Genomic DNA, 14,096 nt, shown 5'->3' with positions numbered 1-14,096 from the left:
AGTTTATACAAGCTGCTGTCAATTTAGACAAAAATAAAAAATAAAACAGCAACTGAATCCTCTACAGAGCATTTGGCCCAGTTTTTAGAGTCTGTTTAATATGTATGAAGTAGATAAAAAGGTGATCTTTTAAAATATTTTCATCATATACATATTTAATTATTACTCCTTTTTTCACCAGCCGCAACGGCAGGTGGAGGAGAGGCAGGGGGAGGGGCAGGTTGAACCGGGATAGTTGAAGTCCCCCCCCCCCCCCTTCTCTCTCCAGTGAGCTCATCAATCTGTGATTTTAAATCAGCAATTTCAGCATCTCGCTCTCTCATCACATTCTTGGTTGCGACGAGATCAACATTCAGAGCATTTTTCTCAAGCGCCATGTTAGCTAATTGCTTTTCTGCTCTCAATTTCTTTTCCAAAAGCACTCCATTCTCTTTTAAAGCATCTTCCAACTCCTTACTGGTAGACTCATTGTCAGAGGTGGAGCCGCTTGCTCCATCTCTCTGCTTCTGCTCAGAAAGCACGCGCAACGCACTCTACGTAGCCACGTGACTCTCAACTTCCTTATCCCAGAGGTGAGATAGAAGAAAAGAGAACTGCCACAGCTTTTCTGTGCGGGTTGCTGCTTTGACTCTCTCACCCTCGCTGGGTAAAGCAGCTGCGTGTTGCTGTAGCAACTGTAACAGTTCAACTGATGTAAGATGCTGGAAGGACTCGCCGTAGTGTAGCCGCAAGCTTCAAGGGTACCAGAACCTATACAGGTTAACACAGCATCAATAATGCCTTTCCCCACAGAAGCAAACTCTTCCTCAGACATTGTTTTGTCAACAATTTAAGTGTAATGCACCAGAAAACACAAAAAAAGTGTAATTACCAGAGGTGCCACAAGATGGCTTTAGAGCTCAATGCAACAGTGTGGGAGGGGTAGTGTGCATCACTCCGTGACGTCACTCCATCACGCACAGAGATGCTGTCCCAAAATGGTGGACGGGCCTGGTGGAGACCGCATTTCTCACAATAAAGTCACAAAATACACCCAAACTACAAAAACATGCGTGGAGCTTGTTTTGTAAAGTGTAGAGAGTTATGACAAAGACAAACGCTGCCAACAACGGTTGGCAGCGCCGTCGAATTCTGCGTCCATGGGCGTTATCAGCCCTGTTACCCTTAGCCTAAGAGGCTAGCAGGCTTAGACCGTCTTTTTGTGAAGCGTGTCTCTCTTGGCGTGATTCACATGGGAATCAGCCCTTCGACAGGTGGTATACCGTTCAGGTTCTTGCTCTAATTTGTCGGTATAGTGTATAATTGGAGGCATGTACTTCGCCACGCTCTTCTGTTATCAGGCTTAAGATTAGCTTTCCTGGCTAACTAAGCTAATGGGCAATAGCGCTAATCTCTGGCTAGTATTAGCCTCAGGCGTCCCTGGGTGTAATTCTGATTGAAGAACAGAATTAGTGTCCGGTATTTGCGTTGGATAAACGACCGTCATGCAGCGTTAGAATGCTAATATTATCAGTTGATCAGACCGAATTAGTGAGTAGCTAAGTGCTAAGTGGAGGTCAGAGTTTCCTGACTCCAGTAATACAAGCTTTTCAACAGTGACAAAACCACATAAATAATGCAGCAGAATCACACAAAGATGTGACAAACTCACACATATAAATGATTTCACCTTCAAATCAACAAATAGTTAATTACCTGCAGTTTAGCTCAAATGAAGCTCTCATATAGACGTACAGACTGTGGGTGGCAAGGGAGAGTAGCGCCCCTGGTGTGGGACGGGGTTCTCCCCGTTTGTGAAGAATCAATTAATAATTCAAAACCAACACGAAGTGGATAATTCTAATAAAGACTGGCTGGCTCGCCATTTAATGTAGCATTGGCAAATGGATTATTTACTTGTACTTATGACCAGGAAGATGTGATATTCTATATAAATATAAAATATCACCCTGCTTGATCTTTATTGTAAATATCAGAAGATTCTCGGATTTTTACTTTATTAAGTATTTATACACACTTCGTTTTGATTCAGAAAAGAGTCAGGTTAATAAAGGTAAGAAATTATTTTATTACAATTAAAACATGATAAGTGAACTAAGCATTTTCTGTGATTGAATGGAGCTAAATGTGATGAAAGCTATGTGTCAATGTGATGTAGGTCAGAACTTCCGAATCTCGGAGAGCAGCGTCTCCGGAATGAAAAAGAATTTGGTTTGCGCTAAACTATGAAGATGTTATCTTTCATAAAGACATCAGACACAATCTGTCATGTCTACTTCAGCTGTTTCAGAGAGACCCTCTTGGTGGATCCGAAAGTCACAGGGGTCGGCTGACCGCTGGCATCAGAGGGCTATAGAATACCGTGGTACCGACTCTTCAGTCCAGAGATGTCTTGGGTCATGACAGCTGGATGGAACCGTGCGTCTGGAGGACTCTTAAGGAGTCTAATAATAATATCAGCTTTGTTCTGCAAGAACTGTTTTGCTGTCTCAGCTTTGTAGGTGCAAAAATGTTTTTGACGACGTGTCAAAAACTTCGACAAGTGGCCTTTCTGAAGCTTTCACTAGAACTCATAAATCACTCAGCTTCATCCAGTTTTAAGATTTTGATGTTATGATTTGCACAGCCAATCAAAGGCTGACAGCTTGGCAAATAAACTTGGTTACCTCTATTTGCTTTGGACTGAAAGAAAAGCCAAATGAAAATTGTCTAAAGTTGAAGCCAAAGCCGTTTCAAATGAGTGGTCGCCAACTCGCCATCTTTGCTTTTCAGTAACATCCCACCTACTGAGTGCTGTGATTAGCCCACCAAACCAATAGAGCGCTATGATTGGACAGCTATAGAGCTGTGGCCATCTTGGTCTTTGGTAACATCCTGCCCACCTGGCTGACGGAGCGCTGTAATTGGACCATCAAACCAATAGAGCACTGTGATTGGACCACCAAGGATGTCAGTCAACGGGGCAGTCCGCCATTACATTGTAGTAGAACTACATATAGCTTAAAAAACATTAAACAATACAACACTTTTCTAAATAAACGTGGTGTGATTGGTCAGCAACAATCCTGGCCGGGCTTCCAACGGTTCCAACGGAGTGTGCCCAGACCGAAATGCAAAGCAAAATCATTTTGGTCTAGATTCTAGGCTATAAGGAAGTGCTTCGTTATTCACATTAACAAGCCATGTTTTTTCTGTCAGTGGAAAGGCTAAAATAGACATTATGATTAAAAATCAAATAAGCAATATTTTCAAGGTTTGGAATGGTCCCTTTTAATCATTTGCTTGTTCATGCTTGTTGCAGTGAACATTTATCCGAAAATATGTGTTCTGCAGTTGACAGCTGTGAATGATAAAAATTGATGACAAAAGTTGAAAAGAATGAATCCAAGACATTGTGGGTGCTGAGTGAGCCTGTCAGACAGCTGATGTATGGCAGGACAGATGCAGAGGGGCTGTATGGTAGGGGGGGCTGAGGTAAGCTGGCAGTCAGGGCACAGAGGATAAAGAACACAGAGAGGCAGAAGAGGATCAGGCATGCAAGCTATGCGATGATTATCAGAAAACACAGGGGCCGTCTGTTCTCCGCCCGGCCTCGGCTGGGAGGCACAGGGCTGGGCCCCAAAGCAGGTGTGCTGGGTGGTGAAAACACAAGTGGGGGATATGGGGAGGAGGAGTAGGCAAGGAGACAGACGGGGAGCTGGAAACCAAAGCAGAAGGAGAAAATCCAGTGAGACAGAGGTAATTATCAATAAAAAAAGAGTAAAAGAAAGAAAAAATGTGGCTGAGATGAGAAAAGGGGGTCACGGTAGGTGGACGAGAACGGCACGCAAGCCTTACTGGAAGCTATGTTCGTCATTAGAGCCCCCGCATGGCTCAATAAAAAGCTCAGACACTGGAAGACGGCGTGCCTTCCAGCATCTGTCTGTATGTTTAGATGTCAATATGGAAACTGCAGCGTATCAGAGGAATCAGATGGATCAATGGAGAAGAGAGACGGGTGTAAGTGGATCACTGTGCCCCACAGCTGACCCTTTATCACCGTGACACATAAAGCATGTCTTCTGCCCCCTGCAAACACACACACACACACACACACACACACACACACACACACACACACACACACACACACACACACACACACACACACACACACACACACACACACACACACACACACACACACACACACACACACACACACGCAGACATAAAAAACAGTCTATGTCTTTTTTTGATAGCAGGAAATAAATTAACCATCATAGCAGGAGTCATTTAGCATCAAAGCTGTTTTACTTCTAGAATCAAAAGATAAATATCAATGAGCAATTTTTTGTTTACTGAAGGCTAAATGTATTCATATGACAGCTCATCTGTGTACTGATTTAAAGTTAAGCACATTCTATTCAGGTTCTTATCTTCCTGAGTACTGTACGTTCAGAGGTTGTGAAAGGGCAAATAATTGGCCTGTGACTCCACCGTGCAGCATCATTAAGTATAGATAAATCAGCAGAGACTAACATAAGCCTTTTCTGTGAGAACACAAGCACGCACACAGAGCTGCTCATGCCTTGTCAGCTGCTGCCGCTCTGCCGCTTCTGGTAAAGCGCACTGACTGTGGGAGTGCAGGGACATTTCCCGCGAAGGGAAGTGGTGGGTTTTGTGGTCTCGTTTTAGCCTGCGTGTTGAGAAATGGCCGAACGATGCTTTCATTTCGACTGGAGAGACTAGCAATTACGCTCCAAGGCGGTCACATGATCAAGATGCATGGCTTTTTACTGCACTGTCGAGGCCCTCCAAGGTTGATATGCCAAGAATGAAAAATATAGAGGCAGCCCCTTCCTGCTTCTCTCTGCAGCATCACTTCCTCAACCACTTGGACTAATTCACTGTCTTGCTTTTAGCTTCATCTCATCCTTGCATTAGTCTCACCGAATAAAAAAATATCTTCCTCTGGAGTAAAATCACTCACCGATCACGTCCCCGAATGTTCCCCTGCCCTTAAAGCTCAGATTGTTCTCGGTTGTATTTGTTTCACTGAAATATGGATCAATAACTAGAAACAATAGATGACCAGCGGCATCAGATAAAAACAAACAAAATAGCCTACCCATTTAATTGGTGAAGACTTGTCATTAATCTATCGTGTGTGTGTGTGTGTGTGTGTGTGTGTGTTTCCCCATTGTCTGTGCATCCTTTCACTTTGTTTCAAAGAGCACTATTTTTTCCTCTCTTCCTCTCCCAGCGACAGGCAGCCCTTCTTTTTCCAGCCAAGGAGGACGTTGATGAATTGCCACAAGCCGAGCTGGAGAGGCACAATTAAGATCCCATCAGGATAAGAGGTAAAGGAAAATTATTTACATTAACAAGACTGTTTAGATCACCACAGATTCTTTCACAAATGAGCAAAATATAATAATAAAAGAGGCACTGCCACTGAAAACCGGAAGAGCTGAGTTCTGTAAATTGCTTGTGTGGTTAATTAATGAGCCAGGAAAAGATCCGTGTGTGTGTGTGTCCTTGTGGTTGAGCTATAGGTATGTTAAGGTGGGGTGGGAAAACAGCAGTAAAGAGGAGTGATGTGGTGGGTGGTAGAGAAGAAGAACAGCCTGCTAGCCTTTTAGTCTAATCAACTGATTGGTTTTATCCTCTAACACACATGGTTTATTTGTGTTTGCAGAGCCCTAGAAGTGTTATTTTCACACATATCCCATGTTTTACTTTCATCCTTTGTCCTTGTGTGGTTACTTTTGTTTATACTAGTTAAAGTATAAAATCATAAAAGTTTTCAAGACAAATAATTAACTCAGGGACGCCACTAAGTGGGCTTAGCCCCAGGAGCTTGATGTTGAACACCCTTTCAAGACTTTGTCAATTAATTCATTGTTTGAAGAAAATTTAACAGAACCTGTAATTTTATCACTTTCTTTTCCGTCCTTGCCTTCTTACATTTTCTCTCTTCTTTTGGTAAAAAATAACCCAAACCACTTCATTTGCGTGGTCTATGTTGAAGAAAAATGTTATAAATATCGTAGGGATGGGTACCGAATTCGGTACTTTTTAAGGTACCGACCGAATTCCACAGTACCGACCGAGCACCGATTCACTTCATTTGAAACGGTGCCTCGTTTCGGTACCCGCCCTTCATAACGAGAACTTGCCTAGACAGCTGCGCATGCGCAAGAGCGTTATGTCATCGGTCGCTGCGAGCCAGTTGTAAACAGAGCAGCTCCGGTAGGTAAATAAAATGTTTAAGATAACGTTAGCTTGATTTGTTAGCTTCCGTTTCACTAATGGAGCGTTCGCTTTCTCCTCGGAACTCCGAAATTCCGACTAGAACAGGAACCCGCTTTAAAGTTTGGCTTCACTTTACTAAATGCGACGGGTGATTGGGTGAAGATGAAACCAGTGACAACGATTTAAGTGTGAGGCATCATCGTTTAAATCTGCTCCAGCAGTTAAATAAACTGTTTAAGATAACGTTAGCTTGATATGTTAGCTTCCTATGCCACCATTGTTATCATCTAATGGTGCGTTCGCTTTCTCCTCGGAAATTCTAACTTCCAGAAAGGTGGGCAATCTTCACAACGTCTCACTCTAACATCACACGCTAACGTCACTAAAAAGCAGACAGCTAACCAAAACAATAATGCTGAAAAGAGAAAAAAGCACTGTCAACACTTCTCTCAGACTCTGATCCAAACTCCAAAAAGCCGTGGTCCACATGTTCCTGCGTGTAGCTTTCACTGCTGCTAATGTTGCTAGTCCTACTCTGGTATTGCACTCTCGTCACTGGTTGTTTGCGTCACACCCTGGGTGTATTTTTATTGGTCGATTGCAGACGGGAGTTTTCAAGCAGTCTTGAAGACTGTTGGAGGCTGCCTTTGGTCGTGAGGATGCTCAATAAGCCGTCACAGAGCCGGTCACACTGGATGACCACAAACTTGCAAATCACCCTCACGATATTTGTCTAGGACGACCAACAAAATGCACAGTCATGCACGGGATTAGGCCTAGCTGAAATAGTTAAAACAGCTCCCATGAAAATAAAGGGGTAAATCACTGTTGTGGACAACATGATCTCATACCCTGTCCTTAAAATGCTTTATTGACTGAAACACGGTAAATCCTGTTTTATGCAGCAGATTCGAGAACCAGCTGAGATAGTTTAGCAACATTTTAGTTAGTTTCTGAACTGGCCCTGCTCTGGCCTTTAATAATCATTATAAATATGTTTAGCCTGCTATTTTTTAGTGGGCTTTTCCTTGGCCAAGGGCCAAGTAAATGCTCCCAGGTGATGTGAGGAGTTGTGACTGGTCTGAACGACAGCATACATAGAAAGCTGACAAAAATGTAATTCTTTTACAGGAACAGCATTGTTAAAGCTGCTAAAGTACAAGCTAGCTGTTGTCATTTTCGGCTGTGGAGCTTTATATGAGTTTGGCTCCAAACAATCTTTTTTACTTAACCCTGCGATGCATATTGGGCTCGACACACGGGAGGCGACATCGCCTCTCCTCCATTCATTTTCAATGAGACATGCGCGACAAAGCGATAATCGCGGGTCTCTCTCCTACCAAGCGAAACGCGAAAAACGTGCGTGTGAAATTTTGCACTCGTGCACGTGTCGTGCACGGACGACCCAGCGATGCGATCCCAGAAAGTTGAAACATTTTCAACTTTCCATCGCTGTCGCTCGGACGAGGACCAATCAACGGAGGTTTCATTCACTGACCAATGAGCGGACAGGATGCTCCGCACATCTCCGAGCAAACATGAAGGAGAAGTTGATTATTGTTATGTTTTATATAGTAAAATCAGAAGTAAGATTTCACATAACTCTAGCAGCACCTTGTGAAACATCATATCTACCGCTTTATTAACTCTGAGCTGCTTAAATAACCTTAATTCCCTCCAACCTGACACAGCCAAACAAAACAACGGAAGTTTCGATTTCGCCACGGAACAGAACGCGTAGACGGCTTTGCCGCTGGCCGCTGGCGCGGATGGCCTCCCGTGTGTCAGGTGATAAAAGCGACAGCGACAAATTTCGCTGATCGCTGTTGTTTGTCGCCTCCCGTGTGTCGAGCCCATTATGGTCACTACAGTGGACAGGTACTCAAAATTGTTATTTATTTTTTGCTATTAAGCACAGCCCCTCCATTTGGACTTCAGTAAGTCAAGCCAACATATGTCATGTTCAGAATGCATGTTGTCCACTGAGGTGGACATGTAATAAATTATTTGTAAATTATTAAATGTTACAAAAAATAGTTGTTGAAATTTGTTTCATTCACACCGACAGATGAATGAAAAAAATTGTTAAAAAAATCATGGTTGAAGATTTCATTTTTCATGCATCAAAGGGTTAAGGATCTGCAGCATCCTATCAGCAATCATAATTGCTGTTGATAAATCTAATGATAGCTAGTTGCTAATATTATTACTCCGAGGGAGTTCTTTTTTAAAAGGGAACTAGGCCGTTTTGACTAGCTTTTAGCACCCCCAGTGTCCTTTTGTAGAACCAGAACCAAAACTCATCTCCTCACTGTGCGTTTGACTTTTTAACACCTTAAGCTAACAGCTGAAATGCCTCTCAGCCATCCTTATTGTCTACAGGAGTGATTCATTACTAAATTAAACATTTCAGCTGTGCTCATGATCTAAAACATGTAGGCAACGTGCTGGAAGCAGACTGCAGCACCAGGTATGTCAGCACATTTTTTTCATTTAAAGTCCAACAGACTGGATCGGCACTCTGAAGTTGCAAATGTACAGGGCCATTTTAGCACATACTGGCTCAAGAATATTATTTAAAAATATGAAAACGTTGCACAGTATCCCTTTATCTTTCTTCTTTCATATCACTCTATCACCACATAAACAGCCAGACAAGAGAATCGTGCAACTATTCAGCTGCTTTGTGAGTCGAGTGCTTCTTTTTTTGTAAGATTTATTGGTGGCAACAGCTGCAAGTTCAACAGCCTTGAGTCGATGACATTGTTAAGGAAAGCACTGAATTCCTTCTTTTGCACCAATAAAAATAATAAAACACTTTGCACATTCAGATGAATGCAGTCACAAGAGAGAAAGTCACTGAACATGGAAGGAATCAGAAATATAAACACGTCTTTGTGAAAAAAGAGAAAAGGCCACAGTGGAAATCTACATACGAAACAGTGGTTTTGGACTTTCTCTGTCTGACCTGATGCCAAAACAAAGTTTTTCCTCATGTGAAATTTAGATAAATTTCTAAACTGACAAGCAATACAGTTTTATTCTGAATGTGTTTGTGCACACGTGGATGCACTTCCTCAGATTTCCAATGCGGGGTAGGTAAACTTTGCTTGCCTTACCAAACAAGTGAGTGTTTTTCCTTTTATGGGGGCAACCAAAACATTGTGCAAAGCGCTCACCTAAATTTCAGGTCCAATAACATGTGAGAGTTCTCTCTGAATCCTCTCAGGGCTTCTGCACAGCTACTCTGCACAAACAGTTTCCTGTCTTATGGGGAAAAAAGAGTCTGTTTTTCCAAGCTGCAGCAACTTGATGTCTTAATAACTAACCCTCATGTTCTGCACTATTCCAGAAGAAATAGTTACACATGTGCAGGAGACTAGAGTTTCAGAATCAGTTCTGATGACATTTAGACCATGGTAACAGGGCTTAAACACGGTAAATAATGTGCATAAGCAGTTTGAGCTGATGTCGTACTGTTATGACAGTAAATATGTCATTTTTATCTGAAGTAAAATGGTGAAAATATTCAGAAGAGGCAGAGATGCTCCAGATATGTTTGGATCAATCAAACAGCATGCCTGAGTCCAGGTCCTGTATTTGTCTGCAGGTTTGAGAGTGCAAGTGTCTGTGTGCCTCCAACTACATGTTTGCATATTTGCACAGCTGTGTGTATTCAAACCCATCAATGCATGTGTGAGCCCACGCATGAACAATTTTTAAGTGTGTGTATGTGTGTGTGTGTGTGTGTGAGAGAGAGAGAGAGAGAGAGAGAGAGAGAGAGAGAGAGAGAGAGAGAGAGAGAGAGAGAGAGAGAGAGCAACAGAGTCAGGAAGAGAGTGGGTGGGATACGTTTTGACAAAGTTCCCCATTTTTTAGAAATAATCACTTGTTCCCGTTAGAGTTCTGTTTCTCCGGGGCTGATGGGAAAGCAAACCCAGGAAAAGACCTCTCTTGGTTTTCGGTTGTCTCCTGTGTCATTTCTTTCTGCGTCTCAGTCTCCTGGTGCATCCCACCCCTGTCCTTTCAACGCCTAACGAGGGGGTGTGGTTGTCACTGGAGGCGTTGAAGCTGAATTACCGTATTAATTAGCTCATCTTCTGACCGACAAACACAGAGCTGAAATGTCACCACACTCACATTGGCCATAGGAAACACAATTAGAGGGAGTCATTATTGTTTTAGTGATGCTCGGCATTTTTCACTCCATTTCCTGCGTCGTCCATTCCTCCCACTCTCTCGCTCTTTGTCCTGGTCTCGGCCTTGTCCTTCTTGCATGCCTCGCATGGACACTTTTACTTGTTGACTTACAAAGCATCAGAAGGAAATGCTTTAAATTCAGATAATTATGGGCTGCATGCTTGTGTGTAGCATGAACTTGCTTTGAGTTGTAGCAGTCGTAAAATACCTTATAGCTCAGGGAGAGCAGCAAGATTTCAATTCCACTAAGTAATAACGATGCTTGCTGCGCAAAGGTTGCAAGATTATCTATATTTATTAGTAACATGGTTCTTCTTAATTTACATTATTTATTTATTTATTTATTGTTATTTTTACTTATTTTTCACTGACTGAATCAGGATTTCCATCATTTTTACTGACCTGCATTTTTACCTGTTCAGCAACCCGTGGCAGCAGACAGGGTCTCTAAAACTAAGCAAGCTCATAATGTCACACAAGATAAATGAAACCTCTATCCGACTTTTAAAAGTATTTTATTAATCCTAAAGAAAAATAAATACAATTTAGGCTTCTCATTTTTAGCACGCGCTATCTAAAGTCTTCCAACTGTCCACTCAGGGGGACGACTTTTGACATTGAATTGTACATTTTACAATTATTAATTTTATGTTCGGTGTGGCTGCTTATGTGCAAGTATAGCATCAATATCCACACATATACGAAAACAGCTTTTGCGTGGCTGTCCAACGCTGATGAAAAGGTTAATGTGTGCATTTTTAGTGTCTCTTTGCCCACGGTACAGTCCGTACCGCGGTACTTAGGCCACGGTCCACGGGACGGTTCGGTACATGTTTGTGCCGAAAGAGACTGCTTTTATTCCAAAACATGCATTTTATTTTTCTTCTGAGTGGAAACTGAATTTTACAATTGGAAGAACATCAATATATGAAATAAGTTAACATTCTCTGCATTGAACACTAACACCCTCTTTCAATTATCACTTGTATGCACTACGAAATATATATAAAAAAAATACAAAAATGTAAACAAACACACTTGAAAATATTCAAATGGCTCCCAACCATGATACGTGATACATGAGGTAAGCAATGCAAAAGTAAAAGTGCATTTTACGTTTTAACAAACAGGAGTTAGCTTGTGCTGTAACGTCACAGTGTGAAATAAATGAACCCTCTTTAGTCTGTACTGAACACAAAACAATACAACCTCTTCTTCAAGTATCAGTAATGAATTGAAATTTAAAAATATACACAATGTAAAACAAACACACTAAATAAACAATTTTCATCCTCGATAACAATGTGAACGAAAAAGTTTGCTTCACCTTTAACAAAAATAAATTAGCTTGTGCTTAGAATAAAAAAGCAGAGCAAAATAATTTAGTAAAGAATCCTGCATTCAGGATAAAAAGTGCAATATTTACTCATCCACTATTGAGAGATTTTTGTGCAAGAAGATGAGTCTATCAACGCCGTCTGGTGCAAGGCGAGACCGGTTTGCACTAACAACGTCCCCAGCGGTGGAGAAAGTTCTCTCACTAGGAACTGAAGTCCCTGGGACACACAGGAGCCATTTTTCCACTTTTGCTACATGAGGGAACTTATGCTCATTGGTCTTCCACCACCTGAAAGTATCGGCATCAACACCAATGGAGTCTGCCAACCTGTATGAAGCAACTTCATCCACGACTACCTGGGCAAGAGTTTTGACCTGATCTTGTTTTTTTTTGAAAACCTCCCCAAATAGCTCTGCCATTGCCGTCTTCTTTGAAGGGGGAGAGGCTGACTCTTGTCCCTCTGTGGGTGGCATCGTCTCCGGCTCCAGTTGTCTCTGGAAAACAATGACAATTTTCTAATATATAGAATAACAGCTGTTAATGTTTATATTTTGCTTCTGTGAACTCCGTGTAATTGCCACAATAGAGAAAAGCTAAATTGCTGTTTGATCGTCGACAGATCTGCACAAGTATGAAATGTTAAAACCTCGATATAAATTTTTGACAAAATATAAAATATAAATCCAGCCATAGATTCACAGGAAATATGATCAACATACCTGTGGTTCATACTCCAGAATTTCTGTGGCAAGATCTCTGTAGAGTCTGTCAAGGGAGGCTTCATCGTGTGAGGGCAGGGATTTAAACCTGGGATCCAGGGCTGTGGCTTTTGGAGGTACTTCTGAAGGTCAGGGTCAGTGTACCTTTTATCCAGGTCCTGTGCGATGGCTTCTTCTTGTGGGCGATGGTGGCACAGGAGTTAAGTGCTCGCCCCGTAATCGGAAGGTTGCAGGTTCGAGCACCGCTCAGTCTGTCGCTGTGTCCTTGGGCAAGACACTTAACCCACGTTGCCTGCTGGTGGTGGTCGGAGGGACCGGTGGCGCCAGTGCTCGGCAGCCTCGCCTCTGTCAGTGCGCCCCAGGGCAGCTGTGGCTACATTGTAGCTCATCACCACCAGTGTGTGAATGTGTGTGTGAATGGGTGAATGACTGATTGTGTTGTAAAGCGCCTTGAGGGGTTCCAGGACTCTAGAAGGCGCTATATCAAATACAGGCCATTTACCATTTTACCATTCTTTTGCCTATTTGATACCTGCACTGTCTTCACCTCCAGGGGCCATGCACTTGAGAATAATTTCTTTCAGTGGGAGGATCATTGAAATTGTGGGGGTTGTTTCACTGCTCATGAGTGTTGTCACAGTTTTTAGTGGTTTGAGAACTTCAGTTAGTTGTTCTGCCATTTTTTGCTCATCATCAGTCAACATTGCAATGCCCTTGACGTGGCTCTTCAGATTCTTGTCCATTGTTAATGCAGAGTAGATGGCAGGCTGCTGTTCAACATATCGTGACAACATGTCATGTGATGTGTTATCGCATCATGAAGCGTTTGCTGTTTCACAGCAAGTGCTTGGTTGGCTGTGGTGCTGCGGTGAAAAAAGGTGACGACTTTCCTCACTTTCCCAAGGCGGCGGGACACACCGTTGATTGACAAAGCCCTCGTTGCAGCGAGATTCACAGCAAAACAGCTAATCTGGGGTCCCAGCTCAACAGTTTCATTAACTGCTCCAATGTTTGGAGCATCATCTGTGGCGACGGGTATAGTTTTGTTTAGGCCGCTCCAGCTTCCACTCGGTGACTGCATTTTTTAACTCTTCCGCTAAATGCGCACTTGTGTGGCTTTCATAGAGGGGGCGAGTCTGCAGCACGGCACTTTTCCTCTCCCAGTCCAGCATGTAGTGAGCCGTCACAGTCAAGTAGCTCTGTGTTGCCCGAGAAGTCCAACTATCAGCGGTCAGTGCGAGGCTTTCTGCCTTAGCCAAATCACTCTCAATGGCATTGCACGTTTTGTCGTAAAGACCAGGGATGACAACCTGACTAAAATGCGTGCGACTGGGCACAGAATAACGTCGGTCGAGCGTCTTCATTAAATGTTGAAAACCCACATCTTCGACTACAGAAAAGGGCTGCAGATCTCTCGCGATAAACACTTCCAATGCATCAGTTATTTTTTTTTATGTTTCTCTGAAAAAGCCCGGTAGGTCTGAGCAAAAGCATTCTCGATAGACAGTTGTTTTGCTGCTGGTGCCTGTGCGGCGGGTTGCTCGACTGACCTGTGTTCAGGAAGCTTTATGTCTGGATGTCTTCGATGGATATGTTTTAAC

The sequence above is a fragment of the Nothobranchius furzeri genome, chromosome 8 (assembly GCF_043380555.1).
Source record: "Nothobranchius furzeri strain GRZ-AD chromosome 8, NfurGRZ-RIMD1, whole genome shotgun sequence".
NCBI classification, from domain to species: Eukaryota; Metazoa; Chordata; class Actinopteri; order Cyprinodontiformes; family Nothobranchiidae; genus Nothobranchius; species Nothobranchius furzeri.
This window is presented reverse-complemented; position numbering follows the sequence as displayed.